The sequence below is a fragment of the Salvelinus fontinalis genome, chromosome 3 (assembly GCF_029448725.1).
Source record: "Salvelinus fontinalis isolate EN_2023a chromosome 3, ASM2944872v1, whole genome shotgun sequence".
In the NCBI taxonomy this organism is placed as follows: Eukaryota; Metazoa; Chordata; class Actinopteri; order Salmoniformes; family Salmonidae; genus Salvelinus; species Salvelinus fontinalis.
The window spans coordinates 2,815,125-2,827,909 of NC_074667.1; the positions used below are offsets into that span (position 1 = coordinate 2,815,125).

The window sequence follows — 12,785 nt, forward strand, 5'->3', positions numbered from 1 at the left end:
TGTAGCTTAGCATCTGCTTCGTCTGACTACTTTCTTATTGACCGAGTCACTGGTGCTTCCTGCTTTAGTTTTTGCTTGTAAGCAGGAATCAGGAGGATAGAATTATGGTCAGATTTGCCAAATGGAGGGCGAGGGAAAGTTTTGCACGCGTCTCTGTGTTTGGAGTAAAGTTGAGTCTAGAGTTGTTCCCCCTCTGGTTGCACATTTAACATGCTGGTAGAAATTAGGTAAAACGGATTTGAGATTCCCTGCTTTAACATCCCCGGCCACTAGGAGCGCCACCTCTGGATGAGCTTTTTCCTGTTTACTTATGGCTGTATACAGCTCATTGAGTTGTGCGGTCTTAGTGCCAGTATCGGTTTGTGGTGGTATATAGACAGCTACGAAAAATACAGATGAAAACTCTCTTGGTAAATAGTGTGGTCTAAAGCTTATCATGAGAGACTCTACCTCAGGCGAGCAAAACCTGGAGACTTCCTTAGATTTTGTGCACCAGCTGTTGTTTACAAATATACATAGACCGCCACCGCTTGTCTTACCAGAGAACGCTGTTCTAGATAGAGCTTGTATGTATGTGTACTTTTGTACCTGTGCATAATATGGTAGCAGTCTGTCTATGACTGTGACTACCAGACCATAGAACATATCCTCCCTCCCTCCTCCTGCTCCATTGTCCCAACTCCCTCTCTTACCTCAGTCAGTGATCTCTCCACCTCCCCCTGTGCCTCCCTCGGGGCTGCCTGTGTAACAGATATGCCAGTTGAAGCAGCAGGCTAACAGCTCCAGCTAACAGCTTTAGCCACTCAACCCTGATGGATAAGCTACTACTCCCTGCCCCCTGTAATCAATACTGGTCTACCCAGAGTATTGGGAGGCCCATAGCATTGTATCCAAAGTGATATGCTCTGTTTCAGCTTTCGAAACAGTGGCAAAACCACTCTGAACCTAGCCTGGCATACAAACTGATATATGTGTGTGTGTCGGAGCGTAGGGCCCTCCTACTGTGTGTGTTGATTTTCAAACGGAGCACGCACGCACGCACGCACGCACGCACGCACGCACGCACACACACACACACACACACACACACACACACACACACACACACACAGATCAGGCAGCTCACTCCATTTGGACACGGAATTATATTTTGAAATGCTGCTTTGTGTGTGTTCATTTCAAAACTGAACGGATCAATGGAAGAATAGAAGTTGAGTAATTGTTTTGCAACAGTGTAACAAGTCAGATTGCTAGTGATGGGGTTTTGATGTTATCTGTGTTGTTAGGTTTGGCAGTTGGAGGAATTAGTTGGTCTTTTGTATGTTATTTGCTGACATGCCATCCTAATAATGAGGGTTGGGCTCAGTAACAGTACATTTCAGCACTAGGACATACTAGCACAGACGTGTGTGTGTGTGTGTGTGTGTGTGTGTGTGTGTGTGTGTGTGTGTGTGCGTGTGCGTGTGTGTGTGTGTACATGAGTATGATGAATAGTCGCAGTCAGTGCAGCAGTCAGTGTGGTGAAATGTGTCCACCTCATCAGTTACTGTAAAAGGAGGAGAGAAAAGGATGAGGGGGAGGAGTGGGGGTGAAGAGGGACCCTCGGGAGGGTATGGGGGTTAGGGGTGGAGGATTGATGGTGTAGAGTTAGCTCTTGAGCTTGACAGTCTAGACAAGAACACTGTCTCACATTGTTGTCGAGCACACCCTTTCCTTTGTTTGCTGAAGCGTGGAGGTCCACCTGAACACTGTCTCACATTGTCTCATTCAGACCCGAACAAAAATAGGCAAACTGCTGTTAGAATGTAAAACACAAATACATCCTTTTAATGTTCAATAGGGTAACACTTTATAGTACCTTTCATTAACAAGCTATTAAAAATGCAATTGATTAGGCATGTGTTGGTTATTAGTAACACCATATTGAATGGCACACTTTTTATACTGTACTTTCCCTCCTATAGATACTCCTGTAGTACCCTTTGTTACTCCTACAGTATGCTCTGTTACTCCTACAGTACCCTCTGCTTCTCTTAAAGTATCCTCTGCTACTCTGATAACATCTTCTGCTACTCCTACAGTACCCTCTGTTACTCCTATAGTACCCTCTGCTACTCTGATAATATCATCTGCTACTCCTACAGTACCCTCGGTTACTTCTATAGTATCCTCTGCTACCCCTATAGTATCCTCTGCTACTCCGATAATATCCTCTGCTACTCCTATAGTACCCTCTGCTACTCCTATAGTACCATATGTTACTCCGATAATACCCTTTGCTTCTCCTATAGTACCCTCTATTACTTCTATAGTATCCTCTGCTACTCCTATAGTACCCTCTGCTACTCCTATAGTACCATATGTTACTCCGATAATACCCTCTGCTACTCCTATAGTACCCTCTGTTACTTCTATAATATCCTCTGCTACTCCTATAGTACCCTCTGCTACTCCTATAGTACCATATGTTACTCCTCCAGTACCCTCTGTAATCCCTACCGTACCCTATGTTACTCCTGCAGTACCCTCTGTTACTCCTACAGTATCCTCTGCTACTCATATAATATACTCTGCTACTCCTATAATATAATCTGCTACTCCTATAGTACCCTCTGCTACTTCTATAGTACCATATGTTACTCCGATAATACCCTCTGCTAGTCCTACAGTACCCTCTATTACTTCTATAATATCCTCTGCTACTCCTATAGTACCCTCTGCTACTCCTATAGTACCATATGTTACTCCGATAATACCCTCTGCTTCTCCTACAGTACCCTCTATTACTTCTATAGTATCCTCTGCTACTCCTATAGTACCCTCTGCTACTCCTATAGTACCATATGTTACTCCGATAATACCCTCTGCTACTCCTATAGTACCCTCTGCTACTCCTATAGTACCCTCTGTTACTTCTATAATATCCTCTGCTACTCCTATAGTACCCTCTGCTACTCCTATAGTACCATATGTTACTCCTCCAGTACCCTCTGTAATCCCTACTGTACCCTATGTTACTCCTGCAGTACCCTCTGTTACTCCTACAGTATCCTCTGCTACTCATATAATATACTCTGCTACTCCTATAATATAATCTGCTACTCCTATAGTACCCTCTGCTACTTCTATAGTACCATATGTTACTCCGATAATACCCTCTGCTAGTCCTACAGTACCCTCTGTTACTTCTATAGTATCCTCTGCTACTCCTATAGTACCCTCTGTTACTCCTCCAGTACCCTCTGTAATCCCTACCGTACCCTCTGTTACTCCTGCAGTACCCTCTGTTACTCCTACAGTATCCTCTGCTACTCATATAATATCATCTGCTTCTCCTATGGTACCCTCTGTTACTCCTATAATACACTCTGTTACTCCTATAATACCCTCTGTTACTCCTATAATACCCTCTGTTACTCCTATAGTACCCTCTGTTACTCCTATAGTACCCTCTGTTACTCATATAATACCCTCTGTTACTCCTGCAGTACCCTCTGTTACTCCTAGAGTATCCTCTGCTACTCATATAATATCCTCTGCTACTCATATGGTACCCTCTGTTACTCCTGCTGTACCCCCTGTTACTCCTATAATACCATCTGTTACACCTATATAACCCTCTGTTACTCCTAAAGTACCCTCTGGTACTCCTAGAGTACCCTCTGTTACTCCTATAATATCCTCTGTTACACCTACAGTACCCTCTGTTACTCCTATAGTACCCTCTGTTACTCCTATAATACCCTCTGTTACTCCTATAGTACCCCCTGTTACACTTATAGTACCCTCTGTTACTCCTATAGTACCCTCTGTTACTCCTATAATACCCTCTGCTACACCTATAGTGCTCTCTGGTACTCCTATAGTACCCTCTGTTGCTCCTATAGTACCCTCCGATACTCCTATAGTACCCTATGTTACTCCTTTAGTATCCTCTGCTACTCCTATAGTACCCTCTGCTACTCCTATAGTACCCCCTGTTACTGCTATAGTACCCTCTGTTACTCCTATAGTACCATCTGTTACTCCTATAATACCCTCTGTTACTCCTGTAGTACCCTCTGTTACTCCTATAATACCATCTGTTACACATATAGTATCCTCTGTTACTCCTATAGTACCCTCTGTTACTCCTATAGTACCCTCTGCTACTCCTATAGTACCCTCTGCTACTCCTATAGTACCTTGCCTACCAGACTGGTAGTGTTAGGACTGGAACAAGACTACTCCTGTAGCTGTTTCAAACTGAGTCAAGAGAATGAGTCAAACCTTTCCAAAGGGCACGGCTGCTAAGGTAGATTGAATTCTTAGACCATGATCTGATTCCACTGCGGCCATGTGTCTCTGTACAGTAAAAATCAATCCGACCAATCGCATCTTGAAAAGGGCAGACCTTCAGCGATCCAGATCAGTTATAGTCTGTGTGGGAGGTGCAGGGATATAACACCATTAACACCAGTAAAACCTATATTTATGTTTATTTGTTTTCCCTTTTGTATTTTAACTATTTGCACATCATTACAACACTGTATAAAGACATAATATGACATTTGAAATGTATTTATTATTTTGGAACTTTTGTAAGTGTAATGTTTACTGTTCATTTTTATTGTTTAATTCACTTTTATTTCTTATCTATTTCACTTGCTTTGGCAATGTAAACATATGTTTCCCATGCCAATAAATCCCCTTAAATTGAGTTGAAATTGATATTAGGGACATCTGCCTGCGAATGGGAGTACTGCAACAGAGAGACAAATTCAGGGCTGATTTCATTGATGTGCCTTAGAATAGCTCAACTTGGTTTTCAAATGGGAGTTCTTCATCTTTTATAATTATTTTTATGTCTTAAATGAGACGTGCATTCTTTGTATGTCAAGTCTTTCTCGGTGTAGCGTCAGTCTATCTTTCCGTCTTTATCTATTACACACCAACACAGCAGTGTCAAAGCCTCAACACATGCGCAGTTCATTTGTTGATCCTTCTCTGCACAGATGAACTTGAAATGTATGCCTGTGAGCTTGAGTTTCACCTGGAATCAACAACCAACACATTAAAGACATCTTGAATCTTCACTTTTAAGCATTTCCCTCAAAGTACAGCAGCATGGTCATGTTCATTCCAAAAACTCACCACGAGGTGGCGTTCTCCTCGATGTAAATGGCCCTATCTGGAAACAGCTGTCTAGACCCAGATCAGCTGGAATACAGTGCAGACTGCAGGGCTGCAGCCAGTGACCCTGTGGCTCCAAACTACAGTAGGGAGAAAAGTGTCCCAGGGGGCTTTCCGTCAGAGATAAATGTGTCCACTGTCTGGTATTTTCCTGTTCATTTTCCCCCTCTCTGTCATTATTGATGTACATTTTGGCCCCGGGCTGTTCCTGTGAGAGATAGATTTCCAGACAAGATTCCTTGTCTTTCTGATCGCTTTTAAGATTCTCTCTCTCTTTTTCCTCTGTCTGACATGGGAGGAATTTTCACACTTTCTTTTAGCTGTGATTTAAATTGTGGATGAATGTGAATGGAATGGCCATTTCCACAGCACCTGTCTCAGTGGTCAAACTAGGCTAGACAGTACAGTACTGTTCATCAATAGATGCACTTAGAATATTGTATTATAATCCCTGTCTGACTGAATGAAGGATGAGCGGTTTTATAACCTTCAGTTGAATGTCAAATTTGATTGGTCACATACACATATTTAGCAGATGTTATTGCGGGTGTAGGGAAATGCTTGTACAAAGTTGCTCAGGAGCTAAATATGCTAAATATGCTAAATACTTCGGCACTAAATGACATCGTCGTTGCTCAGAACTCACATTGTTCACCACCTTCCTGTAAGTAACAACTACAATTCCCTTTGAGAGACAGTGGTCCCAGTCTTCAGTCTTCTTATCAGATTATAACTGAGATAAGTCATGGACTCAAGTGATTGGTCAGCTGTTGGGGCCTCTCCGCAGGCTATGAGCTAAGTAGCATTGTGTTGTGTCTCCAATCAACAGACTGGGCCTTTTTGGCTAATTAGAAAGAAGGAATGGGTGTTAGGGGAGGGGGGTAATTGTGTGTGTTTGTGGGGGGGTAATTGATTCTCTGTACCCTTTTAGGGGAGGGTTGCTAGTGGGCAGAAGGAGCTTGAGCCTTAGCCCAATAATTATGGGGGTGGGGAGGGAGAGTTGAGGGGTGGTGATATCGTACTCCTCAGGGATTCAGGGTTCAGGTTAGGGGGGTTGGCTAAGGGGGCTGAGGTTCAGATTGGGTTTACTTAGAGAGACAGAGAGAGAGAGAGACAGAGACAGAGACAGAGACAGAGAGAGAGAGAGAGAGAGAGAGAGAGACTAACACTGTACATAGACATTTGAAATGTCTCTTCCTTTGAAACGTTTGTGAGTGTAATGTTTACTGTTCATTTTTGATTGTTCATTTCACTTTTGTTCATGATCTATTTAACTTGCTTTGGCAATGTAAACATATATTTCCCATGCCAATAAAGCCCTTTGATTTGAATTGAGAAGGCAAGAGAGAGGGAGGGGGGAGAGAGAGAGGAAGGAGGGACAGATTAATTTGGAGAAGTGCACATTTACCTTCAAACCACCGGGCCAAACTCTGGGGGCCTTTGGGTGTAATTAGTGCACAACCATCATGTTATTACTGTAGCTAAAGACCCCATCAGCCTTTATCTCTCAATCTGTTCCAGTTCATACACTGTCAATGAGAAACAGATTTCCTGCTTTGTATAGTCGCTCACAGGATTTAAAGACAGTCTCAATTAACTCCTTAACCCTGCTTTTTTTGCCCTAACCCTTCAATGTTTGTAGATCTGTAGGGTAGAAGCAATATGGTGGAAGCCCCCCCACTACACGGCTTATACCCAGACCTTTCAGATCTGAAAACATTGAATGTTTAGGGCCAAGGGGAGGGTTAGAGAGTAATTTGGGACCGGCTGGTACAAAGAGGAATGGAGGGTCTCCGTTCACAGCGGTTCAGGAATGGCTTGACCAACCCAGTGTCCTCTCTACTGACCTATATCACAGAGGGTCAGGGGTCCCATTTGTTTGACCTGCTAATCAGTCAGTCAGTGGGTCTGTTTAACTGGCCTCACGGCTTCCTAAACGTGCGTTCAGTGGTTGAGCGGAAGCGTGGCGTACTCATGTTTGTCTACGTGTGTAGGCCTACGGACAGTTTGTCACACACACACACATTCTTACTGTAATCAGTCGGATTTCACTTTTCGCCCTTGAATCTTTGAGTGACAATGACTTCCTAGACGTATGAAGGTCATTGACCTTTGACGTCTGCTGCCATGTGTGATCAGTCTTCTAAATTTAGCGTGGTTGTACAGAAAGAACAAATATTTCTTTTGAAATGGAGACAGCATTTTGATTCCTACTGCCTGTAAAGGGGAAACACTAGCCCTCAGAAACCACACACACACCCTCGTGAAATAGTCTACAATAGACTTACATATTTCCCCCCCTCCTTTTCCCCTTCCTCTATCCCTCTGTCCTTAAAATATTTATCTCATTACGATACATAGGAAGGGAGCTATCGGCCAGAACTCACCGCCTCACCCCAGAGGGAACAGTATTATTTCAGCCTCGAGTAAACTGGTCACTAGCCAGAGGGGCCGGAATCCCCCCCCCCCTCCTCCCCCTCCTAATGTCTTTCAGATGCCTCCCAAAAACCCGGGGCTCAAAACTGCCAAAAATAACCATCCCTAGTCCCATTGACCACAAGCCTAACCTGGATGCGAGCTAGCTATTAGCTTAGCGGCTGGGCCAGGCTACATCTGCTAATGGGCTAATTTAGGTCACTGTTTACTTGTGTTCAACGCTAGCTAGTGGTTAGCTGCTACTGTAGGCTAGTGCTAGGTTAATGGGATAATTTATGTCAATGTTTACACATACGTAACAGTTTGTTGAGTAGATGTATGTAGGCCCCTCTGTTGTTGAGGGTTAATGCAATTCCTGAATGCTTAGCTAAGCTCAGGACCATCATATGATGATAATCAGGGGTGCAACTTTGGTTTTAGAAGTGGGGGGGGCATTATATATACAGTATATCCCAAAAGTGAGTACACCCCTCACATTTTTGTAAATATTTGAGTATATCTTTTCATGTGACAACACTGAAGAAATGACACTTTGCTACAATGTACAGTAGTGAGTGTACAGCTTGTATAACAGTGTAAATTTGCTGTCCCCTCAAAATAACTCAACACACAGCCATTAACGTCTAAACCGCTGGCAACAAAAGTGAGTACACCCCTAAGTGAAAATGTCCAAATTGGGCCCACAGTGTCAATATTTTGTGTGGCCACCATCATTTTCCAGCACTGCCTTAACCCTCTTGGGCATGGAGTTCACCAGAGCTTCACAGGTTGCCACTGGAGTCCTCTTCCACTCCTCCATGACAACATCACGGAGCTGGTGGATGTTAGAGACCTTGCACTCCTCCACCTTCCATTTGAGGATGCCCCACAGATGCTCAATAGGGTTTAGGTCTGGAGACATGCTTGGCCAGTCCATCACCTTTCCCCTCAGCTTCTTTAGCAAGGCAGTGGTCGTCTTGGAGGTGTGTTTGGGGTCGTTATCATGTTGGAATACTGCCCTGCGGCCCAGTCTCCGAAGGGAGGGGATCATGCTCTGCTTCAGTACGTCACAGTACATGTTGGCATTCATGGTTCCCTCAATGAACTGTAGCTCCCCAGTGCCGGCAGCACTAATGCAGCCCCAGACCATGACACTCCCACCACCATGCTTGACTGTAGGCAAGACACACTTGTCTTTGTACTCCTCACCTGGTTGCCGCCACACACGCTTGACACCATCTGAACCAAATAAGTTTACCTTGGTCTCATCAGACCACAGGACATGGTTCCAGTAATCCATGTCCTTAGTCTGCTTGTCTTCACCAAACTGTTTGCGGGCTTTCTTGTGCATCATCTTTAGAAGAGGCTTCCTTCTGGGACGACAGCCATGCAGACCAATTTGATGCAGTGTACGGTGTATGGTCTGAGCACTGACAGGCTGACTCCCCCACCCCTTCAACCTCTGCAGCAATGCTGGCAGCACTCATATGTCTATTTCCCAAAGACAACCTCTGGATATGACGCTGAGCACTTGCACTTAACTTCTTTGGTCGACCATGGCGAGGCCTGTTCTGAGTGGAACCTGTCCAGTTAAACCGCTGTATGGTCTTGGCCACTGTGCTGAGGCTCAGTTTCAGGGTCTTGGCAATCTTCTTATAGCCCAGGCCATCTTTATGTAGAGCAACAATTCTTTTTTTCAGATCCTCAGAGATTTCTTTGCCATGAGGTGCCATGTTGAACTTCCAGTGACCAGTCAGTATTGGAGTGTGAGAGCGATAACACCATATTTAACACACCTACTCCCCATTCACACCTGAGACCTTGTAACACTAATGAGTCACATGACACCGGGGAGGGAAAATGGCTAATTGGGCCCAATTTGGACATTTTCACTTAGGGGTGTACTCACTTTTGTTGCCAGCGTTTTGGACATTAATGGCTGTGTGTTGAGTTATTTTGAGGGGACAGCAAATTTACACTGTTATACAAGCTGTACACTCACTACTTTACATTGTAGCAAAGTGTCATTTCTTCAGTGTTGTCACATGAAAAGATATCCTCAAATATTTACAAAAATGTGAGGGGTGTACTCACTTTTGTGATATACTGTATATATACAACGTGTGGGTCTAATCCTGAGTGCTGATTGGTTAAAAGCGTTTTCCAGCCGGTGTCTATTCCACAAGTTACCACCGGCTAAAGCTAGACGTTATAATGCCTATTTACTCTGTTCCATCTGACTGCGCAATCCACCGTCTCATCAGCCCAGCCAGGCACTTTATAAACTTCATCTCCACTATGAAAAGCATCTAGACATTAGCTCACATTTCTTTTAGAATAACATTTAGTTTTCAACAGCGGAGATTTGTATAAACCTTGCTGTCTGTCTCTCCAACATTTGCAACATTGTTTCAATAGTCAGATTCGATCTCCTGCTGTCCCATAGTAATGAACGTGTTGTGAGTCGGGACGAGACAGACAGGCAGGCAGTGTTTCTCAGCCAGTCGAAATCATGAATCAGCTGGCATCATTTTTATGGATATATACGAAAAAATATACATTTAAAAAAAGGTCAAACGAAACACAGCTAATGAGCTGTCTTTCCAGCTGCAGTTTGATGTGATTGTGTTGCTCTAGCTGTGTTGTTGGCTAGCTCCTCTGAACAACAGTGTCCTGACGAGTGAGCACATTTTCTATGCCAGGAGAAATCGCGACTCATTAGCTCCTTGTTATGGACGTATCCAAATAAATGTCACATGTCCACCCCCGTCCCCAGTGAAAGTTGCGCCCCTGATGATAATACACCTCAAAGCGTTTTTAGTATGACCTTTATCAGGGTCCTATTCATTAGGCACCAAATGGAGGACAAAGGCTTGTTCGTTTCCCACTGCAAAACTGTACACGTTGTACTCATATGAATACTGTACGACCCTGTTTACCAGGACGTAGTTAATAACTGAATCGAAACACACACAGTATCGATTTAACCAGGAGACTGCTCTTGTTCTCAAGTATGAAGGGTTATTAGTTAGCTACTGTGAGTCTGTCATTGTTGATCCATCCATGTAATAGTCATTCTATTTCCATGGATCCATCTATCTCACTCAACACGATGACGATGCACAGTATTGCTAATAGAAAGAACTGGACAGAAATTCCAAAGCTGGAGTTGCTGGCTGTGGTTGATGCAAATGGACATTTACAGCGGGACGAAAAAGTGCTTACGCAGTTGACTTTTCTTGATTTTGACTTCTTTATAAGATGTTCAGGACAGGTTTCCCTAATAAATGAAGCCCAGCAGGCATTGTTTAACAGTCTCCAGGGTAGAGGAGTACAATTAAGTACTATTCAGCCTGCTGCGGTGTTCGACCAAACAAGCCCTTTCCTTACTACACAGCGTGAAACATGGAAGGCAATTTACTTGTACTATTTGTACAAGTTAAGTATTGATTGAGTTAGTATTTTAGTATTTTAAGTGCTTAAAAATAGATATTCAACTTGAAAATATGTCCCCGATCCTCTCCTCTCCTCTCCTCTCCTCTCCTCTCCTCTCCTCTCCTCTCCTCTCCTCTCCTCGCCCTCGCCCTCCACTATTTAGGTTTTGACTGTCAACCTGGGAGCCATCCCTTTGTGTCTGTGTAGTTTTAAAGGCTCTGGTCCTGGTAACCCACTACCCCTAGCTCAGGTCACATTGTGTTGTAAACTCTGGAAGTGAGACCTCTTCTCCTGTTAACTCTCCAACACTGGGGACTGGCATAGCTAGGTGGGTCTTTGTTATGGGGTTATAGGTAGACAGCACTGACAGTACACTAGTGTAGAGTAGTGTTAAGTAGTGTTCAGTACAAAACAGATGTTGACGAGTTGAATTGTGAGATTATTATAGAAATATGTACTAAATAATCAGAGAATTACAGAATATAGAATCATGGAATTATATAGTGTAAAATTATAGAAATATATAGAATTGGTCTTGTTGTTCTATTTGGGTATATCTATATGGACATATATATCTGGATGTCTATAGAAATGTAGCAGTGGATCCTAAGAAAGTGAACATGCCCATTGAACATTCTGGAAATCTCTATCACCCATAAAGAAGAGGATATTGGCAGCATTGCCAACACTGCAGCAGGCAGGACCAAGGACAGAAAAAGCAAATATCCTGCTAGCTGGTGCAAGAATTCTCCTTCCCCAAATGATTTCTAGCTCTAACTATAGTCTCACTGTCAGCTGAATACAATAGCTTCAGTTGTTTCTCTTTAGCTGAAGGGTCATCTGCCCAGAGCGGCTGACCACCCGTGTGGCTCAGTTGGTAGAGCATGGCGCTTGCAACTCCAGGGTTGTGGGTTCATTTCCCACGGGGGGACCAGGGTTCAATTCCCACGGGGGGACCAGGATGAATATGTATGAACTTTCCAATTTGTAAGTCGCTCTGGATAAGAGCGTCTGCTAAATGACGTAAATGTAAATGTAAATGTAAATGACACCAGGGTAGGAGCTGGAGTCCGTCTGGTCACAATGGACAGTATTCTGACCTGACCTGGCTGGCCATTAGAACAATATAAGTGCAGTATTCATGATCCTCTGTAGAGAGCTACAAAGAGGCTAATTGAGGCAGGGCATTGACTCTGAAAGGGCTATCATGCCTTTATGCCACTAGGGAGGTAGAGAGAGATGGCTACAGACCTTGGATTGGTCATCTGGTCTCGGGTGAAGTGTGTGTGTGTGTGTGTGTGTGTGTGTGTGTGTGTGTGTGTGTGTGTGTGTGTGTGTGTGTGTGTGTGTGTGTGTGTGTGTGTGTTCACTCACAGCGACAGCCCAGGATAATAATTTCCTTAACCTCTCATTAAAAATACCACTAACTGCATCGTCATCCTGATGAAACACCAAGCTGTTCCAAGCATCATTGTGCCCTCTGCAGTTAACACACACACACACACACACACACACACACACACACACACACACACACACACACACACACACACACACACACACACGAACACAAACACAAACAAACACACTCACACACACACACACACACACACACACACACACACACACACACACACACACACACACACACACACACACACACACACACACACACACTCCCCCGTCACCAGCAGTCATAGCACAGCACAGCGCACCACAACACACACCCATTCAGCAGGGCTAGTTCCGCTCCGCAGTCCGCA

General features: G+C 44.0%; 1 protein-coding gene across 5 annotated transcripts in view; it reads left to right on the forward strand.

The window, feature by feature from the left end:
* Positions 1 to 12,785, forward strand: part of LOC129836127 (SH3 and PX domain-containing protein 2A-like) — a 134,444-nt gene that overhangs the window by 50,168 nt on the left and 71,491 nt on the right. The window lies entirely within an intron of this gene.